Genomic DNA, 20,140 nt, shown 5'->3' on the forward strand with positions numbered 1-20,140 from the left:
GGTACAGACATGAGTTTTCTGTCTGCACATTTGTCTGTGAGCTACGTGCCACCCCACCTGTGACCTGTCAATCATTAACCTCAGTTTTAGGTCGCAGAGTCTGTCTGACCACATATTTCTGAGTCGAGGTTGATGGAGAGTTCATGACGGGCGAATTTAATAATAGTGATGCAATTTAGTTCTTATGTGCAAATGTAATATTGTAAACATTGGCATTGATTCAATCAATATTAACATTCCCCTACTAGTTGAATTTCCAACTACATTATCTAATTCATATTTCATGACAGTCACATTATTGGGGACTTGTTGTTCTTCAGTTTTGACTACTACTACTTCCCTAGTGACTTGCATTCCACCCAATTTGAGGACAGCATTGTTTGCAACAGGAAACCTCCAATTGCAGGTAACCACACAAGAACAACAAAAATATTAAAACAGGCAACAATGACATGCACTGTCCGGTCAGCCACTGGGGAAGCCAGGAGAACCAGTTCATGTACCATTCCTGCTCAGGGGCACTTACCTCCTCATGCATGTCTCTTTGTAAATGGTGCAATGCTTGGATGTCAAGAGTCAGAGTCCTGTTATCCAGGTCATTGGCTGAGATAAATGTGAAGCAATTTTCACTGATCTTGGCACACACCCCTCCATCCATTGCAGTCATTAAGTCCAACACATATCAATGTTGCCTCACCATGTGGTGGATGTCTCCCAGTTCTTCCTTGATCGCAATAAGGCCAAGCTCAGTGATGTTCATCATCTTGAGCATATCTCACCTGGTTATTTGTAACCAACCAGCATTTGCTTTCATCTGCACAGTGAAGAAGGGTACGGGCACTCCCTCGTTTACTTGCGTGTAAGAAAACAGTATGAGTTCTTCCAGAATGTCCTTGCACTAAGCCCAGCCAAAATAATTTTTAAAAAAATATTCTCGAGCCTGATACAAAGAGTTGTCTTCTTCTTTAGCGGGTTTTGGTGCAACTCTGACAGATCTTCTCTGGAAATCACCAGGGTTGGGGTGTGTATGCTGATGAGGGAGCAGAGGCCACCCCATCTGGGGACAGACTGAGTGTAGGCAAATTCGCCACATTACCAGTACGTATCCATCAGTGTGAAGGTGCACCATTGCATGTCCGGAATGTGCAGTATTATGCCACAGTTTACATTTGTTCCCAGTTGAATGGTTCCTTTACCTCTGCCACACAAGGAATACAGTGTAAGTTTCCGTACAATTAGGGGTTGCCCCTTCCCTTCTAACCACATATATCTATTCACCTCAATATCGCAGATTTCCTGACATGGAGTATCTATGCTGTTGTTCAGCCTTCCACTGCGAGATTCACTTCCCTTCGTATCATCAAGGTGGATAGGCCTACAGTGGCATTCCATGTCTGGGGCCCTTTTGTTATTAAAGGAGACAGCCCCAGATATGCTAAGGGCCACCTTGGAACCATAGATTGAAGAGGGTGCAGATGTGTTCGTGCACTGGTGTGGTGGTTTTGCTACCTGCAAAAACTTCTTTTCTGGAAAGTCTAGGGGCCAAACAGTATCCTCCACTTTGATGCCCTACTGTGCATCCTATCTAGCTCAGTTTGAATGTCGCTAGGCTCGAAAAGGCACAATGCTGTGGGATTGGTCTCATATTGAGTCAGATTCACTACTACTCTATGGGGTTCTTCTCTGTTGGGTTGTATTTTGGTCCTAATCCTACATAGATATAGATGGAGAAGGTATTTTGCTTTTTCGGAGGCTACCTCTTGGGGCAAATAAAGCCTGTTTGCGCCTACTGCATGTGGTATCAGTGAACAGATATAACATGACCTGGCTGATGTCTTGGAGCCCAAGGCGGTCATGTGCTGATACCAGATTGTGTGTAAAAGGGCACTGTGTGGTGCATGTGGAATGCTAGTGTTGAGTTCGGTGTAATTATAAGTGATGTGGGAGAGATCCCTATGCAAGCGCAGTGATAGCTTCGAGGTGGACACAAATAGACTATTCTTTGGTGACCCATAGTAAACAGAGGGTACATAGAAATGAAATAATACATAAGTTATTTCAATTCAATTCAATAAATCTTTATTCGGATCCATTTATCTAATCCATAAAAGCACAGGTCCAATTCATAAATTTACAATACATTTTAAAATATTTATGATACATATAAAATATGATTTAAGATAAGAAAAAAAAGGAATGGCATGAGGATTATACACAATAAAGTTATCGTTTGCTTGAGACCATATTTTGAGCAATGGGTACTAAGATTCAGCTTCATTCATTGTGCATGCTAGAGCGTGCCCGTAAAGCTACCTTCAGAAATAAGCATACTCGAATGACCAAAACATCTTCTTTCAGACGAAGTATTTTGATATAAGCTGTTTTGTGATCAATAATCAGGGTCTCCTTAAAAAACGGGATTTAAAACAATTTGGTGTACATTTGGTAAAAATTACAAAAGAACAGAAAATGTACCATGGTTTGTTTGCTATGCATATCGCATGGGCACATCGTCTGCTCAAGTTTGGTAGTGTACCCTAATGGAAAACAGAGCATGTATTTCATGGTGTCCGCTCTTAACCTAAACAGTAATAGTCTCTCCCAGCGACTAATATTCCTAAGAAGGTATCCTGATGGTTAAATGGATGTGGTGTTTTCTATCAACATATAGCTTCCCACTGACTGTTTGGGCATCTCTTCCGCTTTCCTTAACATGTTATACTTTTTATACAACATCTTTTGTAGTGATTTTTTATGTACGGTACCCCGGTCGCTGGGATTTAGAAAGAGGTGCTCATAGTTTACACTCAATAGGCTTTCTCGCACCGCTGAAAGCCATGGAATTTCCAACCCCTTATCACAACTGAGGCAGTCAGATATTATATTTTGTGTTAGGATAGCCGCAGGGTTCTGGCATACTTTGAGCCAAAAGATAGCGGGCCGGGCTCTAATAAAGTCCTCTATGTATGTTAGATTCAGCTCCCCATGGCAGATACTTAGATGCATTAATCGGGGCACCTAACAATTTTCTACAAAATCTGTTCTCCTCGGTTTGGATACCCTTACATTCTGAGTATCCCCAAACCTCAGCCCTATAAGTTGCCACCGGGATACACTGCAATTTGAAGATTTTAACAATAGGTTGTACTACCTCTGCCTTTCTTGGTTGAGGTAAGGAGAGAACACAATTAATAGCTTGGGCAAATTTACCTCTGCAATGTGAGACATGAGTGGTCCATAGACCGTTAGCAGCAAATACCATGCCTAAATAGGGAAAAGTGCAAGTGCTTTGTAAACGATAATTTCCTATCAGAAAAGATTTAATAGGATGTTTCTTTGGTCCACAGGCCATTACAAAAGATGTATTAAAATTAGTGCGGAGATCTAAAGCAGCCATAAAATCCACAAAACCCCTTATTAAAGTGCATAGTGCATTTGGAGTGTGGCCCATTAAGACCGCATCGTCTGCGTATAAAAGTGCGGGGAGGGTGCTGCCATTAATCTTAGGGGCATCATTTGTAAGTTTGGTCAGGGAGTTGTGCAATTCATTGATATATATAATAAACAGCAGTGGGGCTAGTACGCACCCATGCCTGATGCCCCTGCCAATAACGATGTCCTCAGTGACCTTCCCGCTGTTGCTAATGTGCACCTGTGCCTTAAGATCCCTATGCAAATACACTAAAAAGTGTATTAAAATTTCATCCAACCCATATTTTAAAAGTATAGACCATAATTGTGACCTGTTTACAAAATCGAAGGCGGATGTTAAATCCATAAATGCCAAATAAATAGGGGATTCCCGGGCCATGCTATATTTACCGATAATTAAATTAAGGTTTAGACACTGTTCAACAGTGCCTATTTTGCTTCTAAAACCTAAATGGCAGGGATTTAAAATGTGTTCATCCTCGGCCCAGGTCCTAATTTTGTTAAACAGGACTCTCCCGAGAATTTTTAGGGTGTTATCAATCAGGGAGATTGGTCTGTAGCAGCTTGGGTTGGAACGATCACCTTTTTTAAAAATAGGAACTATAATACTGGTGGACCATGTGCAAGGAATTGAAACAGCAGTTAAATTGTTAAAAACGTTTAGTAAAAGAGGAGCCCAAAAATTTCGGTTCATGCTTTATGAGATCAATTGGTAGCCCATCAGGCCCCGGGGCTTTATTACTTAGGCTTTGCTGTATAGCTTCCTCTACTTCAGAGACAGTTATGTCAATCTTAGTAGGTCTTTGGTAATTATATGGATCCTCATTCCCTGTTGTGGTTTCATAGATCTTGGAGAAGTGAGATACCCATGCTTCACTGGAAATTGTACAGCTTATTGAGGTCAATGTATGCCCCGTTGATCTCATAGCCTTCACAGCTAACCAACATATGTTATTTAACATTGCAGGCCTTGTGATGAATCCAGGGGAGATGTCTGTAATCCTCGGGTATTTGGGAGTGTCTTTAGTTAACAAAGTTCGAGGGGGAAAAGTTCACAGTACAGTTCATAGTTCTTAATTCACACAGTGTAGATCGTGTTGAAGTGCTGATTGTGCTTGGGCAGAGCTTACAGAGTTTGACTCTGCAAAATGCATAGAGTTATCAAAAAATTCCGCAGAGTTCTGTGAGCAGGAGGAATACTTGAAATACTAGCCGATGTAGCTAGAAACAGGATTTTATCTGGGGCAAAGATGACACCCCTATTAAATCTGTCTCCGTATTTTAATTGTGCAGCAAAATCAGCTTTGTAGGTCATTTCCGTTAGCTGAGCTATTTCGTTACCTTTAATGTATTCAGGCACTTGAGGTATTCTGGTGTTTAGTGACTTCTCTGTGGCCACACACCTATGATTCCGCGCTTTGCCAAATTCCAGAGAAACAACGATAAACTTGCACAGCCTGCCAGGTTCTCAGATCAGAGAACCCAAACCATTGTCTAATGCTTCAAGATGGGCTTAGAGCCAAGAAATATGACATTTTCATAGCATCCAACAATCAGCTAGAAATACACATTAGAACATAATCTTGTTTTAGAAACAAATCAACTAATGCACTGACCATCACAGTACCAACAGCCACTCTGGATCAAATAACTCTTGCTCTGATTATATTGCATTGAGATGCATGGAGGACGTTTAGGGTCATATACGATTGCTCACCACTTTAATAAAGCGTGCATTGCACCTGCATGTTCAGCAAACTCATAGGAGGGGGCAGCAATGCAACCCAGTAGAGAGATCACCCACTGTCATGAAAGACGGTGCTGTCTCACAGAAACAAAACCAACAATGCACACTGCACATACACTCTCTTTGGATTGGCTGCATACTCTGCTGAACTATGCAGGGGAACGATCCCGCATGACCTACAGCCCACTACGGACGTGCTACGGAGTGAAGGTCGAGGGTTATGAATCTCTGGCGTCAACTTATCAGAAATGACACAACAGCACTACAGCGCAGTCTTTTAGCGATGAGCCACTTTGTGGGCGAGGTCAGACTTCTACAAAGATGCCCTTTCATTCCAAATTACTGAATTACACACAGGGACTTGCACACACAAACACCGGTGAATGCGCTGTGCATCCTCTACCCTCACTGTGCACAGGCCAGGCCTGGTGCACGGTGCTGATGCATCCGGTTGTGCACAGATTTAGCAGTTCTCCAGCATGGGAAGATTAAGCCCACTGACCCCTTTTCTGGAGATTTCTTTTTGGGCTTCTTTTTATTGGTCTTTTGGGTGCCTCCCTAGATCTCATGTGATCTATTGTCTTCTTTTTTGTTATTTTTATGAACACTGAGGTGATCAGGAAGATGTTCCATGGTCCTGTGTACCTTGCTTGTGTTGTTGTGCCGTGTTTGAGGCTGGGCTTACTGTTTTCTCTAGATGGTGTATGTAAGGCCTTGTATGTTTGATTATTAATATGGAGGTGAGGGAGTTCTCTATTCTGCTCTTGCTCGGAGCTGTGATAGACTTTGCAGACCCTCTTCTTCCAGATGCCCCCTTCTCCCTAGGACCATGTCTTTTCCAGTGTGTTTGGACCTGTAGTTTCTGGCTGTGGCTAGGGACTTCGAACCAGCATCACGCTTCTTTTGTTGTTTTGAAGGAACATGACATGGTGAACAGGCTTTGGATACCTGAAAAATTTGAGCGAAGGAAGAGAAAAATTGCTGCATTGAGAGTTTGGTGTTTTAGGCCAAGACTTTCGTTGAAATTCGCCTAATAATGATGATGGACTGGGATAGCTGATTTTTGTGGAGAATCACTCTTCCTAACTGACTCAGTGCCATGCAGAGCTTTGCAAGCTATCAGATCTCGTTTGTATGCTGTGGAGATTATGGGGTCTTCACTATTCCAAGTGTTTGAGAAACCTCGCTCCCTACACTTGATGAAAGCTTTGTTTTGGAACTTTAAGGGGTCTCCATTTGGCTGCATGCTTCTAGTTTTTTGGTGGTGTTGTTGGAACCTCACCCCATGAAGGAATTTTGGTCCCGGGCCCCACCCCTAAATCCCACTGGATTGCCTCCATCATTCTGAGCTATGCGCTGATCTTTTTGGTTGGAACTTGCCTTCAAACTCGCTTCCTGTTGTTTCTTCGGCAAACCCTGTGGCTTCCACCACGTTGTCGGATCTCGGAGGACTGAGATACCTTTCCTCCCTCCTGCTAGTTGTATCATTGTCCATTACCGCTATGAATTCCCTGTCGGTCAAAGTGTGTTCACCCAAACCAGTGGGAGTGTATGTTCTCCGCATCTCTGGGGTTCGATGGGCTGAACGTGATGGACGGGGTGGTGGTTGAACTTCAAAGAGCTCTAGCACTAGACTAGAGTGGTGCTGGGATGGCCAAGGCCTGCTTGCCAGTTAGACCCGCATGACTGAACCTAACAGTCCGTTGCTCGTTAGGGGACAATTCGGCTCCCTCAACTGGCATGTTGGTGCATCCTAAAGTGGGCATAACAAGTATCAGGGAGAGCACCTCCATACCTGCATATGGCATGCGAGGTGCGGACACCTTGGTTATTGTCAGTGGGATAGGATTATCGGTCTGTGCCTCCTCGAAGATGGCCCATAGTTCTAATAGTGCTTCTCTCCTGTCCTTCATTTGCCTTACGTATTAGGTCCGTATGTGTGTTCTCATGTGTTCAATTGTGTTCTTGGCGAAGGTTTCCTCCTCCTTTGGCCAAGGATACGCTTGTGCCTTAGTGAGAGCAAATAGCAGACTTTATTTTGATATGAAATAACGATTGTGAGAAATAGCACATTGAGACGTCGGCAAGACACAATATTCAAGACAAAATACAGTTGCATTAATTTACCAGCACCGCTGCATCAAATCATCACAACATCAAATATACTTTACAATAAATAATTTCAATACTAAAATAAGAAAATACTAACAGAGAAAAAAGTATGACTTTTAAAAAAATGTCTTAGCCCGCTCCTCACACATGCTATTCTGTGACCAGGGGAAGCCCTGCGTGGTACACGGGACTAAATGAGCCTGATAGTCTGTCAATATCGGCTCCAGGCCATAGAAAATGACAAAGGTCTGAGGACTGTCTCAAAGTACAATCAATATGAACAGGGTTTCATACATTTCTTTGGGTGTCATAAAGTACTTTCGGTGATCCTTTTTTGGTAAAAGAATGCAGGCCTTGTCCGTGGAGGCATAAATAAGGCCCTGGTGACAATTGCAGGTAGGCCTCGACCTTGTCTGGACACAATATGGGTAATTGGGTAACATGTCCAGACGTCCATCACGAGGGGCGCGTGATCACTGTGTGTACTGTGTGCCCTTTGTCCTGGCTGGCTGTGTGTTCCAAACTGCATGTGGCATCTGACTTCATGGTGTTTTGAGAATGCGCGCACCCTTCTGGACTTGTGTGCTTGATTGGGGCCAATCTCCCTGGACCATTTTGGCGTTGCTGTGCTTATCAAGTGGATGGACCTGAGCTTCCCGTTTGTGCATTTGTCTGCCTGCTATGTGCCACCCCACCTGTGACCTCTCAATCAGTAACATCAGGCCCGGATCGCAGAGCCTGCCTGACCACGTGTTTCTGAGTCAGGTTTGATGGAGCGCTCATGACGGTCAAACTTGATAATAGTGATGCGAATTTGTTCTCATTTGTGTATGTATCATTGTAAACATTGGCATTGATTCTCTCAATATTAACACCTGCACCTAATCTACAGACCACCCAAAAAACCCACAAAAATGTAATTGACCATATTGACAAATACATACCTCACAAATAAACTATTTGCACAATAAAATCTATTTGAGTGACCTTAACATTGACTGGGGAAACAAGAATGCTATCCTCTAGCGTGATATGCTTGACACAGCAAAACATTTCAACTTATCAGAACACCTATCGGGCCCAACACACCTCAAAGGCAGAACATTTGATATAATTCTTCCTCCCTCAATGGCTCAACCCTTTCCACACATGAGTAATCGATTGGTCTGACCTCTTTCCTTTCCATTTCATAGTTCCATTCAAGCCAACACACATACCCACCACTCAAATGACCAACAAAACTCAAGTTAGGCAATGAAGAGACATCTCGGAGGAAACACTAATTTCTCACCTGGTCCCCAAACTTAAAACACTAAAGATGCTCCATGACCCTAATGTCTTATCCAACACCTACCCCAAGATCACAGAATAGTACATTGTTCATTGACATCTCCACCCCAATAAGATGGAAACAGCCAAGAACATTGCCACACAACCCTGGTTCAACAATGAGCTCCACAACCTGAGATGTGGCACAAAAATCCTCAAACAATCCTGGTCGAAAGATAATTTGTCTACAAACAAATCCAAAATAAAAGCTGTGAAGAAAATCTATAAAGGAGCAGTCCAAATTGTTTAGGCTTCATGCATCCAATTCCAAATTGCCCAATCTCTGAATCCTACAGGGTCTCTGTTCACAATTAGAAATAAAATAATTTCCCACAATGGTCAGCTCTACACAAGTTCTATGTGAGATTGACTGTAATGTATTTTCAAAATTCGTCATTGATAAAATCACCACAATCAAAAAACAACTTCCATCCTCATTCTCAAAGACAAATAGATCCCGGATCTCATTTAAATTACTCCAACTCTATAACATTACCAAGGTAATCAAACTAATGAAACCTATGCCCTACTTCAAAAATCCCTTTCCGGCGAATATTGTTAAATACAACTTTCACATTCTTGCCTCCTTCTTGCTACTTCTGATCAATGTCTCCTAATAGCAAGGTTCCATTGCCAGTAACCTCGTAATCAGAAAAATATCTGCAATTCTAAAAAAAAAAACTAATGCTGATTCAACAATTCCGGACAACTACAGGCCAATAACAAATGTACAATAGCTTGGAAAAACCATTGAAAATGTGTTGCCAGTGCCACACAATTCAATGATTTCATTGAGACCATTCAACTAGCGCCCAGCTAATCAGGATTTAGAAAGAGTCAAAGCATGGAAATAGCTAATATAAAAGTTATAGATGACCCTCTGAAAAATAATGGACGATAGTGTTTCTTGCCTTTTAATCCTCTTTGACCCGGCCGCAGTGTTAGACACAGTGGACCAGTGGATACTTCCGAAAACGCTCAAATTCAGAATGGGCACAAACAATACAATTTTAAAATGGTTCAAATCTTTCCTGAGGGATTGCTCGAATCTATTCAAAGTATGTTCCAACTCTTTCAGATTGGAAAAGATGACATGCTGCATTCACCCCCCTGTCCTATCCAACATGTACATCGAACCTCTATCCCACTGCTAGAAAAATCCAACATCAAACTTCACTAATATGCTGATGACACACAAATGTACCTAAAAATGTTATCGAACAAAGATCTCCTTCTACTCAAAGAGGCACTACATATAGTATTCAACTGGGCATTTGCAAACAACCTGAAACTGAACCCCCCAAAATACGAGTGCCTGCTCATGTCATGCAAACATCCAAACAAAGTCAATCCCTCACTAATCTCCCGACTGATGAACTATGGATGTCCACCATCACCTGCTTCAATGATCAAACCCCTGGGTTTCCTCATTGACAACAAGCTCTTCTTCCATTCCCCAAATGTGGAAACTAGCTCAAACAGCAAACTTCCACCTAAAACAACAAAAAGAATAAACCTTCTCCTATCCAATGAAAAACTCAGAATTGCAGCCATAGTGATCTCCAGAACTGACAGAGGAAACACCTTAGTTCCTTGTCTACCAGTAAATACTCTCTACCCACTGCAAATGACTCTCCAATCCATAGCCCTCTAATCTCAGGCAAAAAAAAGTTTGACTACATCTCGCCCATACAGAAAGATCTACATTGGCTTCCGTTAGAGGCCCGAATCAAATTCAAAAATGGTTGCAATAAACTAAAGCACTCAGACCAGCCAAGCAATCACTCTGATCTACTGAAAATATCAGGTGGAATCAGCCAATTTGTGTAGCAACACCTTCCTCCTGCTAAAACCTTTGAATATCAAATCACCTTTGGCTTAAAGTCAGTCTATCTCCGGCACCGCTCCCATCTTTTGGAGCTCCCTACCCAACAAACTAAGAACGGCACCCGACAGCCTTGCTTTCAGGAAGCAATTTAAGGCTTTCCTATTAAAAAAACACTTCCCACCAAACAATTAACAAATCTATCCACTTTCCTCTCTTGCTTCTCTCAGCAGTCATCGGCCCTCCCCAAATGTTCCTCTCATCTATAATATTTACTCCCTCCTCGTCCAACCCGCACCCTCTGGTTTATTGTTTTCTGTACTGATAAAATCTAATTGTACACATATATGTTCCACTAGTATCAAAATGTTGTTACATTGTAAAGCTCTCTAATGCACTTAGTCCAGGAGTGCTATAAAGAAAAGCACAGCAAATAAATAATAAATACTAACCTATATTAACCAAAACATTAATTACTAAATAAATGCATTCAATTTACAATAAACTAGATCCACAACCAATTACTAAATGGCTCATATACATTTTTTCTTACCTGAAATGAAGAATCAGAATCCTGCAACCACTTTTGCAATGTCCACTAACCACAGAAGTGGAAAAAATACTGCACAAAGCATTTAATTCAAATAGCTGCAAAATAGATCTAAAATATCTACTTCAATGTACATTTGGAAAGTATATTCTAAAAATAAAGTAAAATGAGTTGGAAAAATGCTATGTATTTTTGAATTACGATAAAATGTTTCCAAAAATATTAGTCTAATATAATTTAGTTCACATTTATTAATGTTAAGAACGGTCATACCTTTCCTTAATTTTGAGTTAGCGGGAATGTATTAAAATGTTTGTTAATGTTCTAATTACCAAAAATAGTATTTAATGTAATATTACATTGCTATTTTTATATATGCATTTATTAAACACTCATACGATTAAAGCATAGGCAGCAATTGCAACTATTTGGAGGGGTCTGGTTTATTATTTTAAACTCACCCCAACAAATATTGGTTAATGTACAAATATATGGGGAAGCAACATGACATATCAATAACTACATTTCCCATGAGGTATTGCCTTGTCCTCAGCACCCCTGCCATCAATCAGGGCCAACCAGCCCCTATAAGACCTGTTCCCACTTTAGTCCTTCCTCTTTCTTTGCGTAACCCTTACAAGGTCGACAGGAACATGACCGTCCTGCCTCCAACATGGAATCTGGAGGAAACTCCATCCAAAACGTCTGTAACTCTTAAGAACAACTCGGCGAAACCACACTTGTGAATCCAGCACATCCACTGATGTGAACCAAAAAGATAGTCCGCCGGAACATCTTCAATAGTTTATTATCGGCATCTGTCAGAAGCAAAAAATAATATTTTAACAGATATCAAAACAATGGGAAGGCAAACAATTACAGAAAAATAATAACAATTGTCATCCAATACAAAGCGTACTCATGGGTGGGATAATCCTCTCATCCGTGCACTTAATAGAATAGAAAATTATTGACGTATCAACTTCAAAATGTTTCATTCTATGGCAGGACCGGAGCTTCGGCTTATGTTTGTTCCAAGCTGTGCCACCACCCTTGCAGTTACATCCACAACTGGTTTGTGACTTCATATCTTAAATGTAGAATCTGACGGCCAGTCTGCCGCCGTCATAATATTCAGTGCTTTAAATGTGAAAAAATAAGTGTAGGTACTCATTAATATGAGCTAGAGTGTGCGGGGCTAGTGGCGAAGCTAAGAGCAAGATATGATGATGCATAACGACTTCTGTACCAGTTTCAGCACATATCAAAACATGTGAGAAATGCGTTTATGTAAACAAAACAGGTTAGTTCATTACACAAAATGAAAGCCAAACAGGCTGATATGTTAACAGTTCCTTGTTTTGTAATATTTGCTGCTTCTTAACCCCTCCCACGCTCATGACGAGCTGAGCTCGTCATGAGCCACAGTTCTCATGACCGTTAGAACGCTCGCACGCTGGGCAAATTTCCCTGCTGTGCGAGCGTTCTAATGAAACAGGTGTGGTCATGACTAGCTCAGCTTGTCATGAGCACCCGACCACCGTGGCTCATGACGAGCTGAGCTCGTCATGAGCACTGGGGCGCTGTGCGCGCACCGACTCCCCCCAGCACAGCAGGGGTATGATCCCAGTAGCCAAGGGGTTAATGCCATACTGTTATTTGTTGTTGTTTGGCACAATACTATATACTCTCAAGCGTGCACACACACACTCACAGAAACAAGCAGACATGTACACAAAAGCATTCCACTCATTCCCATTAAAATATCTCCAGAGAGTGTCCTGATTCTCTTCCTCTTTCTCTCACTTTTCTCACACAAAAAAACAGGCACATATAAGTTGGCAAGCACACTCTCACAAAGTCTTAGGTGGGATTAAAGACATTTTAAACTGCTTTCCTCCCATGGCTTTCTAAATTGCCACTGTCCGTGTGCTGGCTCCATACCTGTGTTTGCCCAAATACACACAATAGTGTGAATGTGATTAACAACTTAGGCCCCGATGTAGGTAAATCTAATTTACCGACTCATAAATACCGAATTTTACCGATTCGGTATTTATGAATGGGTAAATTGGAAGGAGGCAGATGTAGGTAATTTTTAATTTGCCGATTCGGTAAATACCGAATCGGTATTTCCCATTGATTCCTATGGGCTTTGAAGCCCATAGGATACCGAATCGGTAAATACTGAATCCTGGCAGGGGGAACGGGGTGTCACTTTGACACCTTGTAGCACCCCAATTGCAGGCTTGTGTGCCATGTGACACATAGACATGCCCTTAGGGCATGTATGTGTGTCACATGGCATAGGTGTACATGCACAGATGTGCATGTACACTGGAAATCGGTATTTTACCACCCAATAGTATTGGGTGGTAAATACCGACTCCTAAAGGGCCTGTGGCACTCTTTGAAGTGCCAACTACATCTTGATTTACAGAATCGGTAAATTTACCGATTCGGTATTTTATCGATTCTGTATATTTACCGAATCGGTAAATATACCGATTCTGTAAATAAGATGCCCCCTACATGCCAAATCCCAAATACCGGTCGGTAACGGCCGAAATCGGCCGTTACCGACCGGTAAATGGCGACCTACATCTGGCCCTTAGGGCCTAAACGGGTCCTCCACTGTCAAACACAATGTGATGGTGAATACAGGGACATCATTTACACACCTGATGAAGAGGGCGGGTAGGGGGAGGAGGCTAAAACACTTTCAGCTGAATGGCCGTTGTGTCCTTGATCGATGGTGCAGGGTCTGTCAGGACCCTCCACTGTTAATCACAGCATGACAGAAGGCAAATCCTCACAGTCCCCTGCAGTCCCAGGGCATTCAAATGGACGCTACTTGAATCTCCAGCAGGGACTCTGCAAAAGGCTACTGCCAGGGCCGGACTGGCCATAGGGGGCACCGGGCGTTTCCCCGGGGTTGGGCGCCGGATTTGGGCCCCTGGGGGCCGTTTTTGTTACAGGGCCGTTTTTGCAACATACCTGCAATATCGACCCCTGTAACGAAATTGGCCGAATCCGGCCCTGGCAAACAGATCAGCCTCATCCCCAAACTTCACGTGGTGGGGGGGTTGGGTGACCGAGCACTCTGCCAGGGCCGGTTTTGGTTCCCAGTCCGGCCCTGGCTACTGCGCTTAGAAGCTCCTGAGTACCAGAGCGGCATCTACCCTGTGCTAGAAGAGATACCTAACTGGAGCCTGCAGTGCCGTCTATTAGCGTACCGGTATTGTCCCTGGCTAAAGAGAAATGTTGGTACTGCCGGCCAGAAAATTCGGAAGTGCCGGTACTCAGTACCGGTGAGTACCGGCCCATTTAAAGCACTGATAATATTCTCCAAACGAGATCCCACAAAAAATGCTTTAGATGACGCAGCGCTTCTAACAGTATGTGCAACTGATGTAGACACATCAGTCCCAGCCTCTGAAAGAAGCCAATTCACAGGCTGATGAAACTGGGCGAAAAGGCTTCTGCAGTGGAATAAAGTAATTGACCACCTGGATCTGTGGAAGTTCCCTAGTGCAATCCTCATATGCTTCAAGACACTTAACCACACATATTTTATGATTGTCCAGAAATGCTGGTCAACTCACACAACGAGAACAGGTCTTAGTACGGTTAGAGACTCGAAAAGTCACCCCAGAGGGAGGGTATAATCTGCCTTTTATTTCCAGTACTTTCACATCTGAGATGCGCCTGCAAGAAATGAGTCATTACAGAAGAGTTAACTTGGATGAAAGTTGCTTTCTGGAGACAGTATTTTTTCACTGGCCAAGAGCTTAACCCTTTCCACGCTCATGACGAGCTCAGCTCGTCATGTAACGCGGTAATTGCGAATCTTTAGCGCACAGCGGTAAACCGCTTAGCGCGGTTAAAAATCTGAGAACAAAATGAAGGTCCCACAAAACAAAATACCTTGCTTTGGGAGAACAAATTAATAACCATCTAACTTATAGGGGCTTGTTGGCCCTGATTGGTGGCAGGGGTGCTGATGACAAAGCAATGCCTCATGGGAACTGTAGTTAATGCTATGTTTTGTTTTTGTGATATGATTTGTTCCTGTAAATTTCAGTTGCAAGGAGAGAGAGGCGTGTCCTTCAAACTGAAAATTCTTGCCACGTCAGATTGAATATTTTTTCATTCTCAGCACCACCCAGTGTTTTGGCCACCATGATCTGAGCTCAGAATGTTGGCTACTTGGGGAAAGAAACAGAAACGGATCATTTGTACTCATTTTTCGGATTAAATAGACCGACTCTTCCGTGACTGGCAATTGGCCCTGGAGTTTTTGCTGTGCACGGCGCCCGCGCAGCCCCGCCGCTTGGCTTTTGGAGGTCTCGGAGACGGTAATTTTTAAGCGCAGACAGGGGCCTTCAGCCCCGTCCTTGAGGTCCCTGTACCGGAACCGGGACACTCCGCGGCTGCGCTTAATGGCCACATCAGCGCCATTCATCCTCAGCCCCGCCCCCGCCCTGTCGCATGCTTACAAGAAACCCCTCAAACGTGTTCATTCGGTCCTGACAAAGTGACAATTTGCATCAGGAAAACACAAATCAACGTGACGCTTCACAGCAGAGAACGGCCTGATTCTCTCGATGCATAAGAGTTAAGATTGTGTTTGGGCGGGGAGCTGAGGGTCTAGCGCTGGAGATAACAAACTAGGTACTCATGGCGCCAGGGCTTTAAGTGGGATGAAAAAACTGGGGGGGGTCTCTCAAGGGGGCGTGGCCAATGTAATTAAGGGGGTGGCTTAAAACACATAAGCTAAAAATCTGTGCTTAGCACAGTGTGCCACCCCGACTTGTATTTTGATGTTTCTGTCATTGCTCCCAGATATATGATACAACAAGTTACATCATACCTACAAGAAGTCAGGACTATTGGCTTTGTCAATGGTTGTTAGTTGCATAAGATAAATAGGCAGCAACTATGGCTTGTATATAATATTGAAAAAGCTTCCACTTAAAGCCCTGGTGACACCACGACAATGTTGCTGCTCCTGTGTTTCAAAAAGAGAAGGGAAATCCAGAGAGAAAATGACTCCCTTTAAAGGATTTCCATTCCTCTACAACGCTCACCTGGCATGACGTCATGCCTTAACCTCACCACTAGTGAGTAGTGAGCAGTGTGAGCACGCGCACATCGAAAAAAGACGGACCGCCTGTGCCAGGACACAAAACAGAGCCCGATATAGACCTGTTTCGAGGCCCCCTTAAAAAAAAACTGCTGGTGCTTAGACCCGGCCCACTTAAAGCCCTACATGGCGCTATTTCTCCCTGGAATCCTACTGTTAAATAGGTGCCATGGGTCTCACCGCAAGCGACTCACTCCGTTAGGTATAAGAGCCATAGCAGGTGTGTCTCTTAGACAAGTGGTGCCTGGTGCCCCTCAGGGCCGGACTGGGAACCAAAACCGGCCATGGCAAAGTGCTCGGCCGGCCCCCCCGCCCCCTGGGCGGGAGGGGGGCGAGCGCTTTGCCAGGGCCGCTTTTCAGCTGATTTGGTTACAGGGCCGATTTTGCAGCTATGCTGCAAAAACGGCTCTGCAACAAAAACGGTCCCCAGGGCCCAAAACCGGCCCCCACCCTTGCAGCCGACCGGGGGATTGCCCGGTGCCCACAACGGCCAGTCCGGGCCTGGTGCCCCTACATCTGTTGCACTAATTATAGCTATATCCGTTGGTAGGGGGCGTTGCGCCCTCAACCAACCTGTGATGTTGTTCTTGTGCCTCAACATCTCCCACCTGAGCATTCTCTACCGACGCGCCCTCTACTTGCGCATCATCCACCAGCGCAATCCCAACTTGCGCGCCCTCAACCAGCGCATCCTCTACCTGCATGTCCTCTGCCTCTCCACTCAACCCCCAGCAACCGGGGCTTTTCCCCTGTAAAGAGTTTTAGGTCTATAGTGCTGGCTGGCAAGAACCAGCCCCATGGGGTGATGGAGTGACAGGACTTCTCACTGAGCATGGGGGGGTTTGTAGGCTTTAAAAACCGATACTTCTAAAAGCCCCTGAGTTTAAGAGACATGGGAGGTGTGCAGACGGCGACCAATCTGTTTCAGATGTGAGGGGTTCATTCAATCCTAACTTTATCACAGAGAAGAAAACAGGAGCGGAAGAACTACTCCCCTCTCGCATTTACACCACTAATTACTTTATCTCCACCTGAAGAGACATTGTCACACAGGCGGATTAGGGGGGCTTGTAAACGCTAGGCAGCGCCGATGAGCTAAAGTGACTATTCAGGCTGTGTGGGCGCTATACATTCTTAGTGAATGTCCTTACCAATGAGGGTGGGACCTCTTCGGTTGTGTACCCCAGGGCTGGGTCCTCAAAGATACTTCTCCATCAGAACACTGTGGGTGACTTTGGGCCCAGGGTGGCACTTGCATCCCCAACATGCTTGTTCTATGGCCTTGTGCCCTTGTCGGCTCTGCTTCAAGGCCACACCTAGTTCCAGAGGTGACACGATCTCCTACGAGTCAAGCATATGAGCCATTCCGCCTGAGAGCAGCAGGCTCTGTACCCCTCTGCCAATCCTTTGGCCCCCAGTCCTAGGGGCGACAGACTCTGCAGCCCTCTGCCAATCTTTACCCCCTCCATCCCTACAGGTGGCAGGCTCTGTACCGCTCTGCCAATCCTCTTATCCCTCCAGGTCTAAAGGCGACAGGCTCTGTACCCCTCTTCCAATCCTCTAAGTCCTCCAGCCCTGGTGGTGACAGGCTATGTACCCCTCTGCCAATCCTCCAAGCCCTCCAGCCCTAGAGGTGACAGGCTATGTACCCCTCTGCCAATCCTTTTGCTCTCCAGCCCTAGAAGTGACATGCTCTGTATCCCTTTGCTAATCCACTAAGCCCTCCATCCCTAGAGGTAACAGGCTCTGTACCTCTCTGCCAATACTCTAAGCCATCCAGCCCTAGAGACAACAGGCTCTGTGACCCTCTGCCAATCTTCTTATCCCTCCAATCCTAAAGGCGACTGGCTCTGTGACTCTCTAACAATCCTCTAAACCATCCAGTCCCAAATGCAACAGGGCTTGTTTCCCTCTGCCGATCCTCTAAGCCATCCAATCCTAGAGACTACAGGCCCTGTACCACTCTGCCAATCCTCGGAGCCTTCCAGTCCTAGAAGTGTCAGGCTCTGTACCCCTCTGCCAAACCTCTATGCCCTCCTGCCCTAAAGGTGTTAGGCTCTGTACCCCTCTGCCAGTCCTCTAAGGCATTCAGTCCTAGAGGCAACAGGATCTGTACTCCTCTGCCAATTCCCTGAGCCTTCCAGCCCTAGACATAACAGGCTATGTACCCTCTGCCAATCCTCTTATCCCTCCAGTCTTAGAGATTACGGGCTCTGTACCCATCTGCCAATCCACTGAGCCCTCCAGCCCTAGAGATAACAGGCTCTGTACCCTCTGCCAATCCTCTTATCCCACCAGTCCTGGAAGCAACAAGCTCTGTGCCCCTCTGCCAATTCTGGAAGCCCTCCAGCCCTAGAGGGGACATGCTCTGTAACCCTCTGCCAATCCTCTAAACCATCCAGTCTCAGAAGCGACAGGCTCTGTACCCCTCTGACAATCCTCTAAGCCATCCAATCCTAGAGACTAAAGGCTCTGTACCCCTCTCCAAATCCTCTGAGCCCTCCAGTGCTAGAGACTACAGGCTCTTTACCCCTCTGCCAATCCACTAAGCTCTCCAGCCCTAGAGGTGACAGGCTCTGTACCCCTTTGCCAATCCTTGAGTCCTCTAGTCCTAGAGGAGACAGGCTCTGTACCCCTCTGCCAATCCTCTAAGCCCTCCAGCCCTAGAGGTGACAGGCTCTGTACCCCTCTGCCAAGCCTCTAAGCCCCCCAGCCCTAGAGGTGACAGGCTCTGTACCTCTCTGCCAATCCTCTTCTCTCTCCAGCCCTAGAGGTGACAGCTTCAGTACCCCTATGCCAATCCTCTAAGTCCTCCAGCCCTAGAGGAGACAGGCTCTGTACCCCTCTGCCAATCCTCTAAGTCCTCCAGCCCTAGAGGTGACAGGCTATGCACCCCTATGCCAATCCTCTTATCCCTCCAATCCTAGAGGTGACAGTCTCTGTTTCCCGCCACCAATCCTCTACACCCTCCAGCCCTAGAGGTGACAGGCTCTGAACCCTCTGCCAATCCTTTGAGTCCTCCAGTCCTAGAGGAGACAGGCTCTGTAACCCTCTGCCAATCCTTTGCGTCCTCCAGTCCTAGAGGCGACAGGCTCTGAACCCTCTGCCAATCCTTTGAGTCCTCCAGTCCTAGAGGAGACAGGCTCTGTAACCCTCTGCCAATCCTTTGAGTCCTCCAGTCCTAGAGGTGACAGGCTCTGTAACCCTCTGCCAATCATTTGAGTTATCCAGTCCTAGAGGGGACAGGCTCTGTAACCCTCTGCCAATCCTTTGAGTCCTCCAGTCCTAGAGGCAACAGGCTCTGTAACCCTCTGCCAATCCTTTGAGTCCTCCAGTCCTAGAGGTGACAGGCTATGCACCCATCTGCCAATCATCTAAGCCCTAGAGGTGAGAGGCTCTGTACCCCTCTGCCAATCCTCTACACCCTCCAGCCCTAGAGGTGACAGGCTCTGTACCCCTCTGCCAATCCTGTAAGTCCCCCAGCCCTAGAGGAGACAGGCGCTGTAACCCTCTGCCAATCCTTTGAGTCCTCCAGTCCTAGAGGTGACAGGCTCTGTACCCCTCTGCCAATCCTGTAAGTCCTCCAGCCCTAGAGGTGACAGGCTATGTGCCCCTCTGCCAATCCTTTTATCCCTCCAGTCCAAGAGGTGACAGTCTCTGTTCCCCGCCACCAATCCTCTACACCATCCAGCCCTAGAGGATACAGGCTCTGTCCCCCTCTGCTAGTCCTCTAAGTCCTCCAGCCCTAGAGGTGACAGGCTCTGTACTCCTCTGCCAATCCTTTGAGTTCTCCAGTCCTAGAGGTGACAGGCTTTGTAACTCCCTGCCAATCCTTTGAGTCCTTCAGTCCTAGAGGTGACAGGCTCTGTAACCCTCTGCCAATCCTGTAAACCTTCCAGCCCTAGAGGAGACAGGCTCTCTATCCCTCTGCCAATCCTTTGAGTCCTCCAGTCCTATAGGAGACAGGCTCTGTACCCCTCTGCCAATCATCTAAGTCCT

The sequence above is a fragment of the Lissotriton helveticus genome, chromosome 5_1 (genome assembly GCF_964261635.1).
Source record: "Lissotriton helveticus chromosome 5_1, aLisHel1.1, whole genome shotgun sequence".
NCBI classification, from domain to species: domain Eukaryota; kingdom Metazoa; phylum Chordata; class Amphibia; order Caudata; family Salamandridae; genus Lissotriton; species Lissotriton helveticus.